This window comes from Adiantum capillus-veneris, chromosome 23, assembly GCF_014529385.1.
Source record: "Adiantum capillus-veneris isolate H3 chromosome 23, ASM1452938v2, whole genome shotgun sequence".
NCBI lineage: Eukaryota > Viridiplantae > Streptophyta > Polypodiopsida > Polypodiales > Pteridaceae > Adiantum > Adiantum capillus-veneris.
This window is the reverse complement of record NC_140953.1, coordinates 94,462,998-94,486,487: the sequence shown is the minus strand read 5'-3', so window position 1 is coordinate 94,486,487 and position 23,490 is coordinate 94,462,998.

Below are 23,490 nucleotides of genomic sequence, written 5' to 3'. Positions count from 1 at the left end.
GAGGAGCAAGTGGGTTGAGAGTTTTGGTAACTTGAGTCTTGTGGATATGTGCACACATTGTAGGCAACTATATGAGCAACCAAATGCTGAAAGATGCCATTTTATGGTTCACTCCCTATATCGGCTCACTACTCCCATTGTAAAAGCAATGTCCGGTCTTGTGGCCACCATAGCATACATGAGACTGACCACTGCCAAAGAATATAGTACCTTAGCCATTTCGACTCGCTCAACATCAGATTTGGGTGCATCTTCCTTGCCGAGTTTCAAGAATGCCTGCATTGGGGTACTCAATGCTTTCCCCCCCTGCATATTGAAACGCTGCAAAACTTTCTCAATGTATGTTTCCTGAGATAACTCAAGAATACGACGTTTGCGATCTCTTTTGATTCGCATGCCAAGAAAGTGTGTAGCATCCCCCAAATCTTTCATTGCAAAATTATTGCTAAGTGTTTTCTTCAAGTTGGCAATTTCCACAATGGATTTCCCAGCTATAAACATGTCATCAACATACAAAACTATAATGATCATCGAGCCATCATCTAGATTTCTTGTGTACAAGAAGTGATCCTCTTCGCCCCTTTTATATCCTTGAGACCTCATACGTGCATCAAATTTATGATACCACTGTCTCGAACCGTGCTTTAAGCCATAAAGTGCCTTTTTGAGCTTACAACTAGCTCCTCACAAGATGCATTCTCCTGAACAAACCCTTCAGGCTGCTGCATGTAAACATCCTCATCGAGATCCCCGTGAAGAGATGATGTCTTCACATCCATTTGGACAAGTTCCACGTCCTCAATCGCTACAAGACCAAGTACGGTTCTAAGCGTTGTCATCTTGACCACAGTCGAGAAGATTTCATCAAAATCGACTCCCTTTTGCTGTTTGAACCCTTTGGCTACAAGTCTAGCCTTGTACTTTGGCTTTGGATCACCTGAGGTAAATTTCTTCTTGTAAACCCATTTGCAAGGTAAAGCTTTCGCATCATTTGGTAGTTCTACCAAGTCCCAAGTGTCATTAGCCAAAATCGAGTTATACTCAGATTCCATAGCATGCTCCCACTTCACCACATCATCGGTCATCATGGCTTCTTGGTAACAGCTTGGCTCACTGCAATCGGTCAACATGATGTAATCAAGACCTGGCTCAAAACGTGCAGGTGGATGAGAGACTCTCGTAGATCGTCTCACTCCTTGACCATTGCTATCCGCTCTTTCTGGAGCATTGCTAGTGGAAGGTACATCACTAGCCCGCTGAGTTGATTTTACTGTCTCTGAGGCAACATCCTCAAAAGTGACTCTCCGAATTTCTATTTCCTTGATAGGTTTTTTATGCATCTTTGACTCATTGAAGATCACATCTGAACTACGAATTACTCGACGAGATTTTGGGTGCCAAAGACGATATCCCATCTCTCCATCTGCACCATATCCAATGAAAATACATTTGTGTGACTTTGGCTCTAACTTTTGTCGAAGTTGTTTAGGCACGTGAGCATAAGCTTCACAACCAAAAACACATAGATGGTCATAGTGGGGCTTACGTATAGACCATAACTCTTCTGGAATCTCATAATTGAATGGCGTACTAGGCGAATGATTCATAATGTGCATTGTAGTCAAGACGGCTTCTGCCCAAAAGCCTTGTGTGAGATTTTCTCTAGAAAGCATGGTTGTGACTCTTTCTTGAATCGTACAATTCATGCACTCAACAACTCCATTTGGAGCTGGTGTGTATGGTGCAGTAAACTGCCTTTTAATCCCCCTTTTAGCATAGAAATTATCAGACTCCTTGGAGACATACTCTCCACCATTGTCAATCCGCAACCTCTTGAGTTTCTTGCCAGACTAATTCTCAACGAGTGCCAAAAATTTCTGGAACACATGAAGAACTTGATCCTTATGTTTCAAAGGATATGCCAACACCTTTCAAGTAGAGTCATGTATGAATGTCACAAAATAGCTGGCCCCCCTTAGAGATTTGGTTGACATAGGACCACAAACATCACTATGCACTAAATCTAGAGGTTCAGCTCGCTTTTGACCCAATGGTAAGTGCACGGACCTAGTATGTTTGCCATAAACACAGTGCTCACAAACAGGAAAGTCAACATAAGACAAGATAGGTAAGGAGCCAAAATGAGTCAAAGTTCTCATTCCTTTTTGGCAATATGACCTAGCCGACAATGCCACAACTCAATAGACAGCAGCTCGGCTATAGATATGTAATCATGACCAACATCTGACACATGCATGGAATACAAGGTACCATGCTTCTGAACTCTGAGTACAACAAGATTACCTTTGCGTACTATCCACGAACCATTGCCAAATGTGGTGCTGTAGCCCAAATCATCAAGCTGACCAACAAAAATCAAGCTTTTAGTAAACTTGGGCACATGCCTGACATTACATAAAGTAAAGTGCCTGCCATTCCTTAGATGCATTTGACGTTTCCAACACCCTCACTATCTAGTTCATAAGCATCACCAAGTCTCACTTTGCCACAAGAGTGAGAATAAGTAGAGAACCACTCTCTATGTGGTGCCAGAATCTACTATCCAATTATGTGCATACTGCGCATCTTTTGTAACAAGAGCCTCGACACGTAGATCTGCTATTAAGACCAATACGCCAGAGGTAAGTGGCATAACAATTGTTGGAAGAGTCTCTACAATAGGAGCATTTGAGGACTCTAGCACATTGATCTCCTCTAACTTTGCTTTGCCCTTGTTTGAATCATCATACTTAGAAGTTTCACCAGATTATTTATCCTTCTTGATTTGCTACCATTTCCTGCAATCCTTCTCCACATGCCCTTTTTTATGGCAGTAATAGCACTCGACATTACGCATAGAACCCCCAGACTTACTGCGTGAGCCCCCACGTTCCTTGCTTTTGGCACGACCTTGAGTGCGACCCCTCTGTCTATCACTAGCAACATACACATCACCATCCTTCTTGCCTTCCAGAGATTTCTTGTGAATCTCCTCGGTAAACAGACTCCCAAGGACGTCATTGTACACTAGACCCATACCAAGTGCCGAGTTTCTAATCGCAGTACATAACGTATCCCAAGATGAGGGTAAACTGCATAGCAAGAAGATAAATTTGATTTCCTCATTGAAGACCAAACCCTGAGTGGTCAACTGAGTGAAAATGATATTGAACTCATTAATGTGAGTAGAAATAGTGCCCTCTTCCTTCATACGAAGGTCAAACAGCTTCTTCATCAAGAAAACCTTATTAGTGGCACTTTTGTTCTCATAACTGGAACACAACTTATTCCATACACTCTAGCAGTTCTTTCTCTAACTATAGTAAAGTACACAGATTCGGCCAAATGCAAACGGAGGGTAGATTTGGCCTTAGCATCAAGTTTCTCCCACTCAACATCTGTATACTCGCCCCTGGGCGCTCCATGATAGGATCCAGCTGGCCTTTTTGTATAAGAACATCTTGAATCTGCTCTTTCCAGATAATAAAATTCGTCCCATCAAATTTTTGAATATTATAAATATCATTTTCACCACTAGATGACATGGCTGCAAGCTAAAGATAATAAGGCGATAAACACTGGTAATTCTGGAAAAAAATTGGTAGAGTTTCCCTAGAAAAACTGACAAAATCTCAATCCAAAACTGTCACAAGAGATCAGTAACGCATAAAAAGTAATGCTCTCAGAGCATAAGAGGCGCATCAACCACTAATTGTGCATAAAAAGTCAAAAGCTGACCCAAGACTCTGCCAACACGGCGTCAAATGCAGCTAGCCATCTCTATACATGTCCTATGGCAACCTGTATCACTAAAAGGATCTCAACATTCGAGAATCTCCCAGCTCAAGAAAACCTCACACTATCGACCCTCACAAAAGGTTATGCAGACAAGAAACCAGCACAGTCTCAGAAAGGGCCTCCAAAGCGAGTCTCAGAAACAGTCGGGACTGTAAAAAACAAGCCAAATCGGCTCCACAAAAGGTACATATGGTAGTTTTCGCAACTCAACATACATCCATTGTCAACAATACTACAAGGTGCAATATACGTGCTCAAACAGGCGCCAAACAAAATATGCAAGCAGTAAACAAATCCCTGTAGGGAGTAAAACCGCTCTCAAAAGAGTTCAAGCACTATCAAAAGTGCCGAAACAATGCATATCCGCATCAAATACTCCCATTGAAATCTGTGCTGATGCTAAACAGTTCAACCTGTAAGAAACCTGGATGTCCTTTATGTATGCAAGAACCTGTGAGGAGATGGATGCCTAAAAAACCCGAGTCAATGTCGATACTGAAAAGTGCTCCTAATCAGTCCATAACCACCATCTCAATAGCACATAATAGCCATAAAACGGCTATATACCATCCCAAAATAGTCTCTAAACAACCTGCATCTGTGTCCTGTACCTATACTTGTAGTTGTAGCAAAAGTGGAGTTGAAAAATACAACTCCTGAAGTGTAGCTTGGATGAAGCTTTCGACTGCATGAACAACTTCAAAAGGGGGGTCAAACCCCAGGATGCCTAATGGAAACTCTCTCGGAATGCTTAATTTGCCGATGCCAGAATCGGAAACCTGTTTGCACTTTTAAAAGTGCGAACACGTGCGGACGCGAAAACGGCAAGCACAAACCCTGCTCTGATACCAGCGTGTGCGAGTGCAAGCGTGAGAGCACACAGAGAGAGAGAGAGAGAGAGAGACCTGCTTTGGGTGGAGCACACAACAACGTTATCCTGCTGTTTGCAGCTCCTTATTCTGTTGTATTAAAGAATAAGTGTATACATGGTTAAGTTAGTAGATGGGTTAGTAGTAAGTGGATGTCCGGCCAGTTGTCCTGAATCCCAACAACTACATCACATGTAACTTTGGTTCCATAGGTCATATTTGACTTCTAAGGACGATAATAAAATCTATCTACCTATCTATCTCTCAATCCCTCTCTCCCCTCTCTCTACGTATTTCTCTCTCTTTCTCCCACGCCAACTGTCCATACATCCCTGCCATGTTAGTAGTCAACACGTTTAACAAGTGTGTTTGCTAGAGCTTAAGATTCTATATTTTAGGGTTCTGGGCATGCTCATAAGTTGGTCACTTCAATTTCACTTATCCACTCGGCCATTTCTCTTTCAGTTGGTCATGCCACATCATCATTTTGTGACAAGACCTCTTGCTGTTGGTTGTCTCTCCATCATCTATTGTTGTTGGTCTACCCAAAAAATGCAGACCTGGGAGGCTACCCAAAACGCTATGGTTGCTCTCCTCTGCCTACTGCCCACAGATGTCACAAGTGTCAAAGGTCGTAGTGAAAGATGCAATGAAGACAAGAACTGGCTCATGATCCGATGGGCACCCCAACTTCGATCTAGAACACTTGCAATGCCAAACACATGAACAAGGCACACTTGTGGAGAAGAGAGATCATTGAGGTAGAAAGAGACAGGACATCTAAGAATGTGAGTAGTAACTTAGTGGTGTGACTTTGGACAATTTTTAAAAATTTACAACAATTTTTAAAAGGGAAATTTATCAAAATACCCTTGCATTTTGTGGAAATTTCCAAATTATCCTTGTACTAATATGTAATGGCTTTCTCCCTAATTCACATAGCTTATCCAACTTTTTATGATAGATCGAGATCTACCTTTTAAGTGTCTTAGATAAACATTTTCGCCAATAAGCTAACAAATAGTGTCATTTGTGTCTGCAGATAGCAAAGTACTTGATGATTACAAACTATAGTGCTAAAATCATATAATGATTTTAAAGAGTTGGAAAATATAATGCTTAACAAGGAGTGTATTGGCAATAATGATAAATTTGAAGGGCATTTTGGGAAGTTTTGCTAGTTGAGAGATTTTTTGGCCTGCCGCAATGGGGTGAGGCCTTAGTAGTGCCCCCCCTTTTTCCTAACTAACATTATCTCCTACATTTCTTAAATTTTTGATTGATTAAAACCAAAAACCTTGAGCCCAATCTCCATATTGCAGTGGTGATGGCTATTGGATTGGCAAAAAGGAGAATAATCTGATGCGACCTGGGTGATTACATCCTTGAAAACTTGGTTGAGGCAAATTTGAAGTGAAGTGATGGAAACAAAACCTAGGCAGAGTCATAGCTAAATTTACTACACATAAGGAAAAACACGCAGTAAAGTCGGTGGGTAGCTCATCCACAATGTCCACCAAGAAAAGGACCAGAGGACATAGCTCCACGACCTTTGAAGACAACTATAATGACGATATAGAGCTCGACAAAAAGTTCAAAGACTAAAGCAGCGCTAGCAAAATCTTACACGTTTTATAGCGAAAGGCCGACCAAAGAGAAAAGGAAAACTCAAAAAGACAAAAGATGGTCTGTATAGAATCTCCATTGGACTCACCACAAAGTCAACATTCAATGCAAAGAGATTATCTTAAAGACACTGCTACCACAAACCATCAAAAGCAGAGTAGATATGAGATCACCTAAACTGCCGATTCCTCACCCTGTTGACCAAGATCAAGAAGAAGTGAAAGATCAAGGAGAAAAGAGGGAATCTAAAGTCAAGAGGGATGTATCTCAAGTCGAGCCTAGGGATTTTGATATAGAAAAATCAAATCAAAGCAAGGAAAAACAAGAACATAAGCAACATGAAGAGCAGTCCAAGCAGGATCAAGAAAGAAGAGACCAACTGCCATGACACCTCTTGACAACCCACAACTCAAGCACGAAGAGAGGTATCACCCCTCTCAAGAGCTAAAGCTAAGGCCATAGAAAAACTCTTCAGAGGGTTTGATTTAGAAGATCATTTAATAATGATCAGATTATGATTTAGATGCTAAAGAGCGGGTTTTTTTATCTGTAGTAGGAGACCGCAAGTTCGAGGCCAATGTAGCCGTTGATAGCCGTTTTTCGGCTATTTGAAATTGCCATAGTGAGCTACCTCACCCTATCAAAATCACTCAAACACTGTGGCTATCCTCATCCTTTCATTGTACATAGGCATGTGTGAGTTAGGGGACTTTCCTAATATCTCCTAAAACCTTCAGCTAGCTAGTCATTGGGCTAGTTGAGCCAAATAAATAAATAAAAACAAAAAATAAAAATATATTATGGCCCATTTGTGGATAAATATTTCATTCTATATAAAGCCTAAATATATGGATTTTACTATAATTTTTGGTATTCTTGTAATATTTATTGTTACCATATACATGTGGTAGTGATGTGGGTGAACACACTAGTACCGCCAGGGCATTTTTTTCCTCTTTAGGAGGGTTTTACCCCCGAGAATTGTATATACGCCCATCACTCTAGGGCTATCTATCTTTCCATTGCACAGTAAGTAATACACTCTCAGTTGTGTGCCTTGAGCTTCCTTTGTCTTCTCCAAGCTGTGTGCGTTTCTCTGCAACCCTAATTCCAATAATTGGTATTAGAGTAGGTTGCATCCTCCCGGGCTTAGTCGCCAGCATCTCTAGCACACGCCTGCTCACTTTCTCCAATTTCAGTGATCTTTGGCGATCGTTCGTAGGTCGACAAAAATTTCGAGAAAGCTCGTAGAGCTTAGTCTGCTCAGATTTATGATTTGGGTTCGTTTCGGCCTCCATTTCCACTATAGGCAGTACTGCACATGCTATTTTGTCATTTTGTGCAGAATTTTTGTCAATGCCGTTTTCTGCATAACAGGTACCTTACAGTCTTCTATGGTTTGTGCTATATAGCACGTGTTGTTCCCACTTTGTTTCTCCTCTTTTCGGGCAATTTTCACATCAGGTGCAGCATTTACCATGGCTGACAACAACACATATGTATTCAAGATGTTTGCTGCTGCTGAGGTTGGATGGGGACAATTACCCTATGTGGGCTTACATGATGCAGCATGTTCTTGTGTCAAAGGGCGTTTGGAATATTGTGTAGGGCATTGATGTACGTCCTGGTTCTGAGGATGTAGGCGATATTGAGGATGTTGCAGGTCTTGCTACAAGGATTGGTGCTATTAGAGTTGTTTTGCCTACGGCAGAACAAGCTCGTTCGAATGTAAAGGATGCGCATGCTCATGCATTGATTATGTTGTCCATGAAGCGCACCATTGTTCGTCACATTCGTTCAACAAAATCTGCAAAACAGGCTTGGGATATTCTAGCAGGTATTTATGCAAGCCGCAATGAGGCTAAAATTGCTTTGCTGCGTAAAGAGCTAGAATCAAAGATTATGCATGAGGAAGATGATATGGACACTTTCCTTGCTGGTGTCAAGGATATCAATAAGCAACTTTTTTCTGCAGGTGAAGTCATTTCAGACAGTTCCCTTGTGCAGACTGTTCTTGATGCCTTACCAGATTCATACCAGACTTTTGCTAGTACTTGGAGACTAATGACCCAAGGAAATCCTGAAGTTGTCAAGTTTGATGCATTATGCACATTGCTGTTGCAAGAGTCACTTTCGAGAAAAAACAGGACTAGGCAGTGTCCAGTTGAACATGCTTTTATTGCTTCTCAAAGAAAGGGTGGTAACAGCAATGCAGCCACTTCTTATGGTTCTGCTGCGAGCGAGTGGAAAAAAAATTGTTCCTAATGCTTTTGCTGGCAGCAATTCGTCTGGAAATTCTGGTGATAAGGGCAAAAAGAAGATGCGTTGCCATTATTGTAGTGCTAATGATCATTTGATCAAGCAGTGTCCTAAGTTGAAGGCCAAAGAGGCTAAGAAGAAAGAGGGTGGTTCCATTTCAAATGCTAGTTCCATTACAAATGTAGCCATTGTTGAGTGCATCCATGGAGCGAGCCAAGAGCAGTGAGCCTCGAGCAAAAATGAGAAATTAGTTGAGCAGATAGAAACGAGCACAAAGAAGCTTGAGACAACCCCACTGTAATAAAATCAAGCCCCATGTATTTAGGGTTTAATACTTCTATGACAAATACTCCAGTGCACATAGAGAAAGACGATCCTAAAATCGCGAGAGAGAGAGAGAGAGAGCAAAGTCCAAAGTTTTTATGTGCTTCAAACAATTTCTGGCTATGGCTGAAAATGTATCGAAATGTACTATGGGCACCCTCCGTTCCGATCGAGGGGGGGAGTATATGTCTCATGAGTTTAATGCATTTCTGGCTAGTCGTGGGATAAAACACCAATGTATAGTTCCATATACGCCTCAGCAAAATGGTGCTGCTGGGAGGAAAAACAGGTCTCTTACAGAAATGGTAAGATGTATGGTCAAGAGTCAAGCTTTACCACATTCGTTTTGGCTCGAGGTTGTCATGTGTGCCACTTATGTACTCAACATGTGTCCTACAAAAGCGTTGCAGTCTATGACTCCATATGAAGCATGGCATGATAAAAAGCCATATATTGAGCACATGCGTGTTTTTGGCTGTTTGGCTTATGGTTTAGTGCCACAAGTGCAGCGCAAAAAATTGGATGATAAGGATGTTAAATGTATTTTTGTTGGTTATAGTGTTGAAAGCAAAGGTTATAGGTTGTATCATCCGCAAACAAAGCGTATTTTGGTTTCACGAGATGTAGCGTTTGTGGAAGATTCTGTTCAGTCCTTGCTGTCATGTACTAGAGACAGTAATGTAAGCTCACAAGACATTTATGACACTTTGTTGCCTCTTTTCAGTGGTGGAAGTTCAAATGTAAATTCCAATGAGGCAACTGTACAACCTATGGGGGTTTCTAAAAATGTTATAGATTAGCCTATTACTGATGCAGATGTACATGATGTACTTGACGAGGAAAGGACTGAAAATGAGCAAGCTAGAGGTATGCCAAAATGGCTAGTGCACACTTTGAGTGACAGTAAATTGGATGCACCTTTGTCTAGTCGTACTCGTTCAGGCTTACATGATGTTGAGGAACCTCTATCTTTTGATGAAGCACAAAATTCAGAAAATTGGATGGCTGCCATGCAATCAGAATATATTGCACTTATAAAAAATGACACAAGGACTTTATGTGATTTGCCTCCTGGCAAAAAGGCCATTGGTACGAAGTGGGTTTACAAGTTGCAACACAAGCCGGATGGTGAGATCGATTTCCATAAGGCTAAACTTGTTGCAAAGGGTTATGCACAACAAAAAGGCATAAATTGTGAAGAGACGTTTGCTCCCACTTGTCGTATGACTACTGTGTGTTTTCTATGTGCATTGGTTGGGATTTACATCAATCAGACATTGTTACTGCTTTCTTGGATGGTGACATATTTGAGGAAGTTTATGTAATGCAGCCCGCGGTTTTGTCAAGTAAGGACAAGAGGACAAAGTGTGCAAATGTAACAAGGCTTTGTATGGGTTGAAGCAATCTCCTCGTGCTTGGTATGAGAAAGTTGACACTCATTTGGTCAAACAAGGCTTTCGTAACAGTCCAACAGAAAGCACATTGTATGTAAAGCGTGAGGGTGATGTACTTCCCATTGTGGTTCTTTATGTAGATGATTTGCTGATCATTGGACCAAATGAGAGACATATTGCTGAATTTAAGGCTGATTTGAATGCTACTTTCGAGATGAAAGATTTGGGGTTGTTGCATCATTACTTGGGCATACACTTTAAGCAGTGTAATGGTGGTTTTTCCTTGTGTCAAAAAAGTTACACAGAGACAATGCTATGTAAGTTTGGACTTGAGGATTGCAAACAGATTGCCACTCCCATGGAAACAAGTTTGAAATTGAGTCTACATGATGCTGATGATCCTGCAGATGTCACTCTTTACCAAACTGATGCTAAATTCCTCATTTATGTATGCAACATGAGGCCATATATTCAATTTGCAGTCACATAGGTTAGCAGATTTATGCATAGCCCACGGTCTAAGCATTGGCACGTTGTCAAGAGGATTTTCTGCTACCTTAGTGGCACTTTACATCTTGGCTTGTTTTATCCCAAGGGGGGATCATTGCCGCCAGACTTACATGCTTTTTCGGACTCAAATTGGGCTCGTTGTTTTGACACGCATCACTCCAGAAGGGATTTGTTACCATATACATGTGGTAGTGATGTGTGTGAACACACTAGGACCGCCGGGGCATTTTTTCCCTCTTTAGGAGGTTTTCCCCCCCGAGCATTGTATATACGTCCATCACTCTAGGGCTATCTATCTTTCCATTGCACACTAAGTAATACACTCTCAGTTGTGTGCCTTGAGCTTCCTTTGTCTTCTCCAAGTTGTGTGCATTTCTTTGCAACCCTAATCCCAACATTTATACCTAGGTGTGTGTTTTATTAGACATATGTATGCTTTCTGTCATCCTCTTGCACCATAAGTATATTTCTGTTGCCAATATGTACATCCTCCAATCTCATAAAATATGTTTTTCTTTTATACAAATCACCCCCACATTTCCATCCTCATCCTTGTGGAAACAAAAAATTGGTTTCTACTCTCTTAGTCACTTTTATTATATAATCTTCATTTACTTGCATACTTTTTTCTCTTTCACCCAAAATAATACAAAAGAGGGACCATGTCATATGATTCCAATATCTTTTTCCATATCCATAATTCTTCCATATTTTTTTAATTTTGTACTCATAATTCAAACACCATGTGCTCATTAAGCTAAAGTCCATGAATAGTCCATACACTAGTCCCACCATGTATTCTTTATTCACCAATGATCCTCTTCCATGTATGTGTAAAGTTAACTTGGATGCTTGTATCATGACACAACTCATGGAAGAGCCCACTCTTGGATGCATTGTGCAAATTCAACAAAGAGGGGGCCACTGAAGAATTTTGCAATGAGGAAAAAATAAACCTTTTGGTGAGATTTGTAGCACCTATCTCCACTCGAAATTTGAAGAAGTGACCAATAGACAAAATGTAACCCACAAGCTGAATAATCACCTCAAATTTTTTCATAATTTTTGGAGTTACCATCGGTGAGATATGAATGTTATGGTGGACCCCAGCCTGTCACTTTTTCTCACAAGTCACCCTAGTCTTCTCTTACCTCCCTTCACATTTCTACACACACACATTTCTCTCCATCCCTCACGCAAACCTGAAACTTCCATGGTCTCTCTCACCCTCTTCACCATTACCCTTCCCTCTCACCTCCATAGCCCTCATGTGAACCCTACATACTTTCAACATCTCTATGTCTCTCTCTACCACGTCTTTGTTATAATTCCATTTTACCTCTTCTCTATATACATAAAATTCATCATGTAGTCCATGCTTAATCTCTGAAAAAATTGAAAAATCTCATCACCATATCGTCATTTTTATAATTGGTCATCGTCGTTAGCAAAAGAAGAGAAGAAGAAGAAGAAGATTGATAGTCATTCTTGACAATCTACACAAGGTAAGTCCAAGCTTCTTCAAGGCTTCACCATCTCAAGGATTTCCACTTCATTCACCATCTCCTTTTACCATCAAACTCATTCTATCCATTGTAAATTGTATCACTAACTTTTTAGTGATTACTAACACTAACCACTAACCTTGTTGTAAAAAATGCACCCTCTACTATCTAGTAAAGTAGGCACTCCCAAGTTATTCACTCGAACCTCTCTTCTTTCAGCCTCAATCATTCTCTCTCCTTGAGCCCACATTCATGTGACTCAAAGGATAAGAGAGACCCACTCTCATTTGAAATTAAAAAAACATCATAATTCGTGATTCTCTTTATAAAATCAATGAGGCTTAATCCTAAACGGGGATTCCAAAAACATGTAAATAGAGCCCTTTTCTTCTTTGTAAATAAAATAGATCCATTGCACACATAACATAGCACTGTCCAACCCCAGTTGTGTGAGGAGATTGTAAGCTTTGAGAGCTCTCTATCACATTATACTCATATGTGCATAGAGATTCTTTGAGGCTATTGAGAGGAATTGAGTGATGCCCTACTCTCCATCGCATTTGTAGCTTCCACTTGCTCAATTGTGTACAATGGCTACACCTCCTCTCCAAAATCAACTTGGCAAGTTGGCTCAATGGCTTGTGTAAGGTGAACTTGTCCTCAAGGTTATTTGTGTCCTTTCATGCTTTCTGGTTTTAAGGGGCTTGTTGGATTGTTTGCCTAGGACTATTTGTAAGAGGGTGGTATGGTGAGAGGGCTCTCGTAACCCTAAGACAATGGTATAGTGGCAATAAGATCAAGCCTTGTGTTGTCTCTCTATAATATTCCAAGATTAGAAGCATCTAATCTTTTAGGCCAGGATCTAATTGTTCAAGTTAATTTGTACGCTCTACCTTACTCTCTTCCAAATCCCTACGATTGTGAAGGACTGTGTTTGTGTGGCAATTTTGCATTCCTCTCTTTGCATGTTTGGCTACATACTATTTGCATCCTAGTTCGCATCCATAACTAAGTGGTGCTCCTTTATTTTGTTGGGTTTTGCTATGGGTTTGTTGTTGTTTTGTGTGCTTGTAATTGCCCTAGCCCCAATTGAGCAGCATGTGATCCTTGAGGAGTGTTTAGAGGTTGCTTCTCTTGTTGCTTGTCTCGAAGCGCCTCACCATCAGAGAAACTGAGCGGCTCTACCAACAATTTGAGTGCCTACATGAATATAAGGAGAAATTATAAGCTACCGTGGCATGTGAAAAACAAGATTTAGCCAGCATCTTTCAAGACTTAGAAAATCAAATCGAGGCCAACATTGAGCTTCAAGTAGAGCATGAGGCTCTTGAGGAGACCTTGGCGGACAAACAAAAGAAATATACAAAGTAGTGTGAATCATATGATGTGGCCAAGCACACATTGTTAACTCTCCTAGCAATCAAATAAGTCCTTGATTGAGGCTCTTGCACTACTGAACTTGGAAGGTCTCTCAAGCTCCTATGGCCACAGTAGAAGAAATCAAAGTACTAAAGGCAGAGTTGGCCCCGGAGAAGCTACAAAGCCAAATGCTCGACTAGATCAATGGCAACAAACACCCAAAGGGAGCGAGAGATCAAGGAGCTCCAAAAACAATTAGACAAAGCTAAAGCAGGTCTAACCAAAAAGGCAAAGAAGCACACTCAATAATTACAAGCTAAAGATCTGGCAATCAATACCCTACAATCATAGGCTATTGTACCTGCCCAATCCACACAACAAATAGTTGAATTTGAAAGTATAGATTTACCCCCCGTGGACTTACCAAGAAGATCAAATTTGGGGAGGGTTTCATGCTTTTGAAGAGGAGATGGAGCAAATAGATGCCCATGACAAACTAAAGAAACAGATAGATGACATGCCAGCTAGATCACACAAAGAATTTATGCTCTACAAGGTACCGGGATTAGAAGCCTTGTCAATGATCAAGGTCACTGGAAGTGGTGAAAATATTTGACCATGAGATGATATTGCTTCCATTGATGAAAGAAGAGGCCATCTTGTGGGAAAAAATATTTTACCAACATTGAAACTGAATGCAAAGGGTGACTACAAGGATGTATCAGTACCGCCAACCAACTGCTTCTTATCTTGGAGAGTCAGTCCTTGTGGAGAAAGAAGTGGTTCAAGAAAAAACCAGAAGGTGAGAACACATACAGGAATTCCCCTCAATATCTTAGGATCAACCCGACCTAGTGTCCAATCCTTAAACGACGATCCTGGGATATCTATTACACATGGAAGAGCAGGAGGCCCTCAATTCTGAATTACCCGGTACTTTCAAGGCCAATCAACAACTATAGGCCCACAAAGTCATACACGGTCCGTACCATGAAAGCAGTGATTGCTCAAATGAGGGATGTGTTGGACCTCACATGCCAATGCTAAAAAAAGTAGCAAAGATGGTCATCATTTGTATATAGGCCTTTGGAGATATTGATGTGGCAGAGTGTCCTTGGCAAGTGTTCCTTGAAGGAACCGAGGGCATTGCATGGTACCTAGAAACTGAATCCCCTAGTAGAAACATACTCATGGGGATACAAGGAAAATCTCAAAGCTAAACTGGAAGGAGAAAAACAAGATGTGGCAAGCATCTACTACGACTTCAAAAAGAAAATGAAAGCCAAAAACGAGCTTTAAGTGGAGCATCAGGCTCTATAGGAGACTTTTCCAGGAGAGCAAAAGAGTACACTAAATTGTGTGAATCATATGATGTAGTCAAACACACATTATTGACACTTTTGGCGTACAAGAAGTTCTTGATTTTGCCTCAACATCTCAAGCTCCCACGTCCACATCAGAAGAGATCAAAGCACTAAAAGCAAAGCTATCTTAAGAGAAGCTACAAAGACAAATGCTTCTAGCTAGACAAGTGGCTATACACACTCAAAGAGAGCAAGAAATCAAGAATCTCCCAAACCAATTAGCCAAAGCCAAGCGGATCTAACTAGCCAGGCGGAGGGACATGCTAAGGAATTGCAAAGTAAAGATCTTGCATTCAGTGCCTTACAATTGAAGGCAATTATACTTGTCCAAACCACACAACAAGTGGTGGTAGAATTTGAAAGTACAAATTTACCCCCATGGACTTACCAAGCACATCAACCAGGGGAGAGCTACATGATTTTGAAGAGGAGACATAGCAAACATATGCTTGTGAGGAGATGAAGAAGTGGGTCGAAGCTATGCCAGATGGCTCCCAGAAAGAATACATACTATATGAGCTCAAAGTGTTAGAATCAGTTGCACGGCTGATGATTAAGCCTGACAAAGTAGTGAAAACTTTGGCCATGAAATGATTCTGCTTCCATTGATGAAAAAAGAGGCTATTGTGGAAATAGAAGCTTTTACCATCATTGGAGCCAAATGCCAAGGGTGACTATGAGGATGTGCTTATTACTACCAACTGAGTGCTTCTAATCTTGGAAAGTCAACCTTTGTGGAGGAAGAAGTGGTCTGAGAAAAGACCACAAGATGAAACCATACACAGGAATGCACTGCAACATCTTAGGATCAACATGACCTATTTCACAATTCCTAGATGGCGATGATGGGATAGCTACTACACATGCAGGAGCAGAAGGTCATCAATCTTGAACCTTATGCTTTAGAAGGTGATCAATATTTACAAGCCCACAAAGTCCTACATGGTCCACACCATGAACACATTGATTGCAAAAATATCTAGATATTTGTTGAATTGAATTGGAAGCTCATTGGACCCCTCTTTAGCCCAGCCAATAGGATTCAAGCACACCATGTGGCTAAGCATAGGGAGAGTTTGACATGTGTCCATGTGCCCCTTGAGAAAGGGAGTGCCCTTTTGGGTGAGTGGGAGGTTAAGTCAAAAGATTCCCTAAATTTGGGGCTTTCCCCCTCCTTTGTAGGGTCTCTTTTTGACTCAAGTCCCTCAAACACCTTACCCCCCATGCATGGGAAGCTTCTCAAGCACTTTTCTCCTCAAGCATGACAAGCACCTCAAGCACCTTAGTGAGCAAGCACCTCAAGCACCTTACTCATCAAGCATGACAAGCACCTCAAGCTTGGGTCGGGTTCCCACCTCAAGCTCAACCCTAGCTTGCCTAAGGTCCTAGGTCTAAGGACTTTTAACACTAACCTTTGGAGGTCTTTAATGAAGTAACCCTAAGGTCTTTTAAGATCCATTAGCTAGCCTTGCTCTTTGACATACCATCTCTCATTTGGATGCCTTTACCATTGGCCCCGTGTTGATAGATTCGTAAGGACATACCTATATTCTAATCCTTGTTCTCATTATGATCCTACATTAAATGATCAGTTTAATATGAGAAAATCATTTGGGTCGGTTACATAATAGATTCTATAACATGAACCCTAAATGTTAACCCATAAACCCTAAACTTGGATGAATGTGCGATTATGCACGTGCAAAGAAATGGTGCTCATTCCCACCCATGTAAAATTTCACAGCCATCCGATATGGTTTGCACGGTTTTGACCCATACTATGTGCTAAAATGGACTATATGACTCATACAACCCATTTTAGCGCTTAGTATGGGCCTTGAAAACCCATATCATATCCGATGGTTGTGTAACGTTGTACATAATCACCCCCACTTGTGGAAATTTTCCCAGCCATCCAATATGGTATGGGCAGTCAAGGCCTATACTATGTGCTAAAATGGGACATATAACTCATACAACAAATTTTAGTACATAATATGGGTCGAGACCTCCCAAACCATATTGGATGGCCATAAAAAATCACATGGATGGATTTGAGTAATATTTTCTCACTCATGCAAAATCGAACAACCATCCAATATGGTTTGGGTGGTCAAGACCCATAATATGCACTACAATGGGCCATATGAGCCATACGGCCCATTCTAGCGCATAATATGGTTTGAGACCTCTGAAACCATATTCGATAGACACAAGAATTTTTACGGGTGGAGATAAGTACTATTCTTCCATCCCTACAAAGTTTCATGGCCATCTGATATGGTATGGATGATTAGGACCCATAATATGTGCTAAAATGGGTTGTATGAGACATACGGTCCATTTTAACACATAGTATGGTTAGGGACCGCCCAAAACATATCAGATGGACACAAGAATTTTCATGAATGGGATAGATCACCATTAATTCACCCTTGAAATGTTACATAACCATCCAATATGGTATGAGCGGTCAAGGCCCATATTATGCGCTAAAATGGGACATATGAGCCATACGGCTCATTTTAGCGCATAGTATGGGTCGAGATTGCCCAAACTATATTGGATGGCCATTAGACTTTTTATGAGTAGGGGAGAGTATAATATTTTCACCCCTGAAAAATTTCCTAGCCATTTGATATGGTATGGGTAGTCAAGGCCCATACTATGTGCTAAAATGAGACATATGGCTCATACAACAAATTTTAGCATATAGTATGGGTCGAGACCTCTCAAACCATATTGGATGGCTATAAAACTTTTCATGGGCAGGCTTGAGTACTATTTTATCACTTGTCAATGTCTCATAGATATTCAATATGGTTTGGGTGGTCAAAGCCCATACTATGCGCTAAAATATACTGTATGAGCCATACGACCCATTCTTGCGCATAGTATGGTTCGAGACCACCCAAACCATATTGGATGGCCACAAGACTTTGCACATGTGAAAATGAGCACTGTTCTCTCATCCGTGCATTGTTTCATAGACATATCATATGGTATGGATGATCAAAGACCATAATATGTGCTAAAATGGGCCGTATTGACATCTAGTCCATTTTAGCACATAGTATGGTTCGAGACTGCCCAAACCATATTGGATGGCCACAATAATTTTCACGGGTGGGGGTGAGAACTATTACTTCACTCCTGCAATGTTACACAACCATTCGATATGGTATGCGTAGTAAGGCCCATACTATGTGTTAAATTGGGATATATGGCTCATACAACCCATTTTAGCGCATTGTATGGGACTTGACCGCCCATATCATATCCGATGAATGCGCAACTTTGCACGGGTGGAAGAATAGTTCTCACTTACATCCATACAAAATTTCACAGCCATCTAATATGGTTTGGGTGGTACTAACCCATACTATGCACTAAACTGGGCCGTATGAGTCATATGGCCCATTTTAGCGCATGGTATGGACCTTGACCACCCATACTAGTTTCGATGGATGTGAAACTTTGTACAAGTGGGTTAATGGTACTCACCCCCATCCTTGCAAAAGCCACTATTGCCCAAGTCTTGGTGTTGTTTCCCCTTTCCCCCTTCTCTTTCTCATGCTCTTATGTTTTCCTGTCGTGCTGACAGTGTGGATGTGTGTGCCCCCCCCCCCCCCAACCGGTAGTGCTTTGTGTAAGAGAGTGAGATTGAGCAGTTGTTTGCATGTGCAAAGGTTGAGACGGGCTATGGAAATTGGTGTAAGTTGTGTTATGGTCTTGTGGAGTGTGTGAGCATTGGGAAGTGAGCAGGTAGTGATCTGCTAGTGAAAAGAGAGTCTTTTGAAGGTGTTTTTAAGAGGATATGGGTGCTATGAATGCCCTAAGCTACAGAGAGGCATTTGTTTGTGTGTTGGGTGTGCTCCCTCATTCCCCCTCTCCATATTTTGGTGCCCCCACTTACGAGCACACTGATTACTCCTAGTAGGTTGAAAAGAAGTAGTTTTTCACATTGGAAGTCATGGCGACGTGAAGCTATGGACCGATTTTCACAGGCAAGGAGAGTCCCGACGAGTGGATGCCAGATTTCAAGCTATGTATGCTATCAATATGTATGCGAAACAAGGATAGAAAAATGCAAACATTTCCTTTGATGATACAAAGGAAAAGCTAAAGTATGGTACGAAGCTCTGGAAGGCAAGCCGAGGCATGCTTGGTTGACTCTACATGCAAGGTTTCTACACAACTTTTGCAACGAGGCATCCCTTGTGGAGATGGATGTGAAGCTGAAGGCGCGTAAACAAGATGTAAGTGAAGAGTTCAATTTGTTTTTAGACCATTTTGAAGCATGTTAGGTAGACTTAGTGGCAGCCATGCAATTGGCTGATGGGGATTACTTTAAGTTGGATAAGTTCATGGAATGTCTGCATCCTAAAGTGAGGAAAAAGGTTGATTTTGAAAGCCCAAAGAATTACAATGGTATTGTAGCTATAGCACGATCAAAGAGCCGGAAGATAACAAAGAAGATAGCGCAGGGCATGTGATGTCCCCCCCCCCCCCCCCCCCACAAACTGTAGCTTGCGAGGACAAAGATAAAGTGTACGAAGGTAGAGAGTAGCTACAAAATAGCAAGAAGAGGAGATGCCACAAAATTAAGCAAGCAAATTTCCAGTTGGGACGAGGCTACCCTGAGTATGACCTGGTAAGCATATGTTCAAAATAAAAAAGCATAATTTTGGCCAGTTGTTGGCTTTGATTAATTTGGAAAGCACTCAATGGCATGATACTCAGAATGGAGGCAGACATGTAATGTACACAGTAATCCCTCGAACAAGGAGCTGTTGTGAAGAGATATTAAGCTGCTGTTAATTGCTACAGCTGAATAAGAGGCAAAGGGGTTTTGTCCACTACATACATTGTCATGTAGACGTGGGTGTGTAGATTTTTGGTACCCACAAATATAGGCATTGGCCAATAAAGACGAGATTTTAACCAGGTGGTTCTGATCTTTGTGCGCCTCTAGACCGAGGTGTGCGGGGATCGGACATGGCTAGAGAATTTGAGGTAGTTTACAATGTGATCTATGGTTTCTTGATTGTGAGAGAGAGAGAGAGAGAGGATGCCAATAGAATATTATATTTATGTTCAGGTTATACAGTTTCTACATTCATTATGAGTAGTGACGACGATGTGGGGCCGTTCAACCGAAACGCCTATCTCTCAAAACAAGGATCTTATGTCCTTGTAATCAATACAAACATGCTGTGCAACGGACACAATGCCTTTTTTTGCAGCACGTTCACGAATTTGGTGAGTTTGACCCATTTATTATAGATCAAGTTGTTGCCAATTCCAACTCGTCGGACTCTGACGCTGGCCAACATGCAGCAATCTTGCAACCCAATTGACGTGTTCGCAGGTGCTTTGGTCAAGCAGCCTACGTGAGGCCACAAGATGTAGCCTCTAAGAGCTCGAAGGGTGATCATGCAGACCACATTGCCAACGAGGCTAATGTTGAGCCCGAGATCCATGAAATGATCAAGACAATCATGGATTCAAAAAAGGCTTATCTATGATGACATGAAAAGTGAAGCCGCCATTGTATGGTGGAGCACGCATATCTAGATTGAAGGCGCTCCTGGTTCTTCTCAACATGCAGACAAATTTTGGATGGAGTGACACTAGCATCACAACACTTTTCAGGTGATCTATTACAATGTGTTTACTTCAATAAAAAACTCAAAATGTATGTGATACTTCAAGTGTATCACATTTTTTTTGTTGTGTAGATTGCTCAAAGAGCACATACTACCAGCTGATAATGCGATGCTAGATTCTAGAGAGGAAGCAAGAAAGATATTGCAAAACTTGGGGATGGATTACAATTCTATTCACGCTTGTCCTCACAAGTGCATTATTTTCAGAGGGAAATACATAGACATAGAGAAGTGTCCGAAATGTGATTCTGAGAGATATCGAGTAGGTCTCCACAGACAAAAAATTCCGTAGAAGGTTTGAGACACTTTCCTTTGCTACCTCGCATCAAAGATATCATAGAACCCATCAATTATGGATTGTGCAAGAGTGAAAATGTGACATTCCCAAGAGTGGACATATTAGTGTAGTGAGAAATGTGCATGCAATGAAGTATGAATGATTAAAAGTTTCTTCTTTGAGATAGGGTTTAGGCATACCTTGCTACCCTGGAGAGGATTATTTTTGTAGCTAGGAGAAATTTAAGGATTTGGGGTTTTTCAATTAACAAGAGGGGAGGGAGGATAACCCCAGTTAGAAAATAAATCCTCTTTCAAAGAGAACTCCTTTGGTTCTAATAAAATTACCCTTCAAAACTCAATCCCTTCTTGAGAGAATTAGATAATAACTTCAGTATGTCACTAAAACTTTTACACACATAATTTATGCAAAACCAAGAAAAAGTTGTGAGCCTTCTTGAGAGAATTTCTTTTAGAGAAACTATAATTCCCCTTTTGTAAAATAAGGTTAGCTCCAAAAAAAAAAGTACTTAGTTGCCCTTGATTATGGCACTATCTTTATAAGAGTAGTTTAGGTAAGAGAATAAAAGTAACTTAAAAATCAATAAAAAGGCTTATGCAAGAGATTGAAAGATAATTAATGATATTATTCACCATCCATCATGCATACTATTTAGGTAAATATGATCTCCAATCACTTATGGTTAAAGAGAATGTTGTCTACTCTCTCTATGTCATATTAATTTGGTAATATAAAGAACTTGAAATAATGGAACTTGAATAACATTGTGGTTAGTTGTTAGCAACGTGGTTAGTTATGATTATTAATGAACTATCACTACAAGAGGTACTTCACATTAGCGACGCTCGTAGTGCGACGCTCAAAAGTGAAAATCCACAGCATCGCTATGAGAGTCGCCATAGGCGTCGCTATTTTCTTTGTTGCATAGTGACGCCCATAGCGACGCCGACAGGGGTAAAAAATAAAGCGAGAGCGCTAGAAACTCAAATCTCAGATCTGTCTTTTCGACGCTCAAGCAAAAGACATAACCCACGCTCTCTCTCTCTCTCTCTCTTTCTTCCCCACACACACACAAGGAGAGGAAGGAGAGCCAGGTATGCTCCTTCCCTCTCCTCTCTCATGTTCCCTTTCCCTCTTTCTCTCTCTCTCTCTCTCTCTCTCACACACACACACACACACACATTGTGTCTTTGAGAGAGAGAGAGAGAGAGAGAGAGAGAGAGAGAGTACACACATGCATAAACAAAACACACACACATGCATAAACAAAGAATGCATACACACACATTGAGAGAGGAAAAGATACACACACACACACACACACACACAGAGTACACACATGCATAAACAAAGAATACATACACACACGCACACATGCATAAACAAAGAATGCATACACACATTGACACATTGAGAGAGAGAGAGAGAGAGAGAGAGAGAGAGAGATAAAGTAAAGAGACAGAATAGAGAGAGAGGGGGAGAAGACTAAAAGAGAGAGGTAAGGGGAGAAAACAAAGAGAGAGAGAGAGAGAGAGAGAGAGAGAGAGATAAAAAAGTAGAGAAAATATAAAATGAAATGTTATATTAAGATTTAGAGTTAGGTTGGATTTAAAATTAAATTTAATTATTATTAGTATAGATTAAGATCTAAAATTAAGTTAGATTATATTTAAAATTTATGTTAAATTGAAAACTAGGTTAGACTTAAGGTTAGGTTAAGATTTAAATTAGATTTAAAATTAGGTTAGATTACATTTAGATTTATGTTTATGTTGAGTTTAAGATTATGTTAGACTTAGATTTACATTAGATTTAAAATTATGGCAAGATTTAAGATTAGCTAGGTAAGATTTAAGTTAGATTACATTTAGGTTTAGGATTTAAGATTGGATTAGATTTAGGTTTATGTTGAGTTTAAGATTAGATTATATTTAGATTACATTTAAGTTAGATTACATTTAGGTTTATGTTTATTTTGAGTTTAAGATTAGTAGGATTTAGGTTAGATTTTAGGGCATGTCAATGAAGGCTTTGCCCCAAAGAGCAAACACTAGTTACACAACAATATGTATAGTCCCATCAAAATCTGACACCTATTAACTCACCCACTAATCATATTCAATTAGCCACGAATCACCATATGTTCAATTAGGTTAGATTTAAGATTATATTATGGATTTAGTTTTTATATTAAAATCTACCTTCGGGATTACGGAAAAAACTTAGAGTTGGGCGGACGGTGATCCCTCTCTTCCTCTCTACGGATGCGACCTTAAGTTGGAAAGCTTTCAACGGCATGATACTTAGGTTTGAGGCCAACATGTAATGTGCTAAGTAATCCCTCGAACAAAGATCTGTTGTGAAGAGATGTTAAGATGTTGTGAATTGGTATAGCTAGAGAAGAGGCAAAGGGGTTCTGTCCACTACATGCACTATCATGTAGACGTGGATGTGTTGATTTCTCATACCCACAAATATAGGCATTGGCCAATAAAGACGAGATTATAGCCCGGTG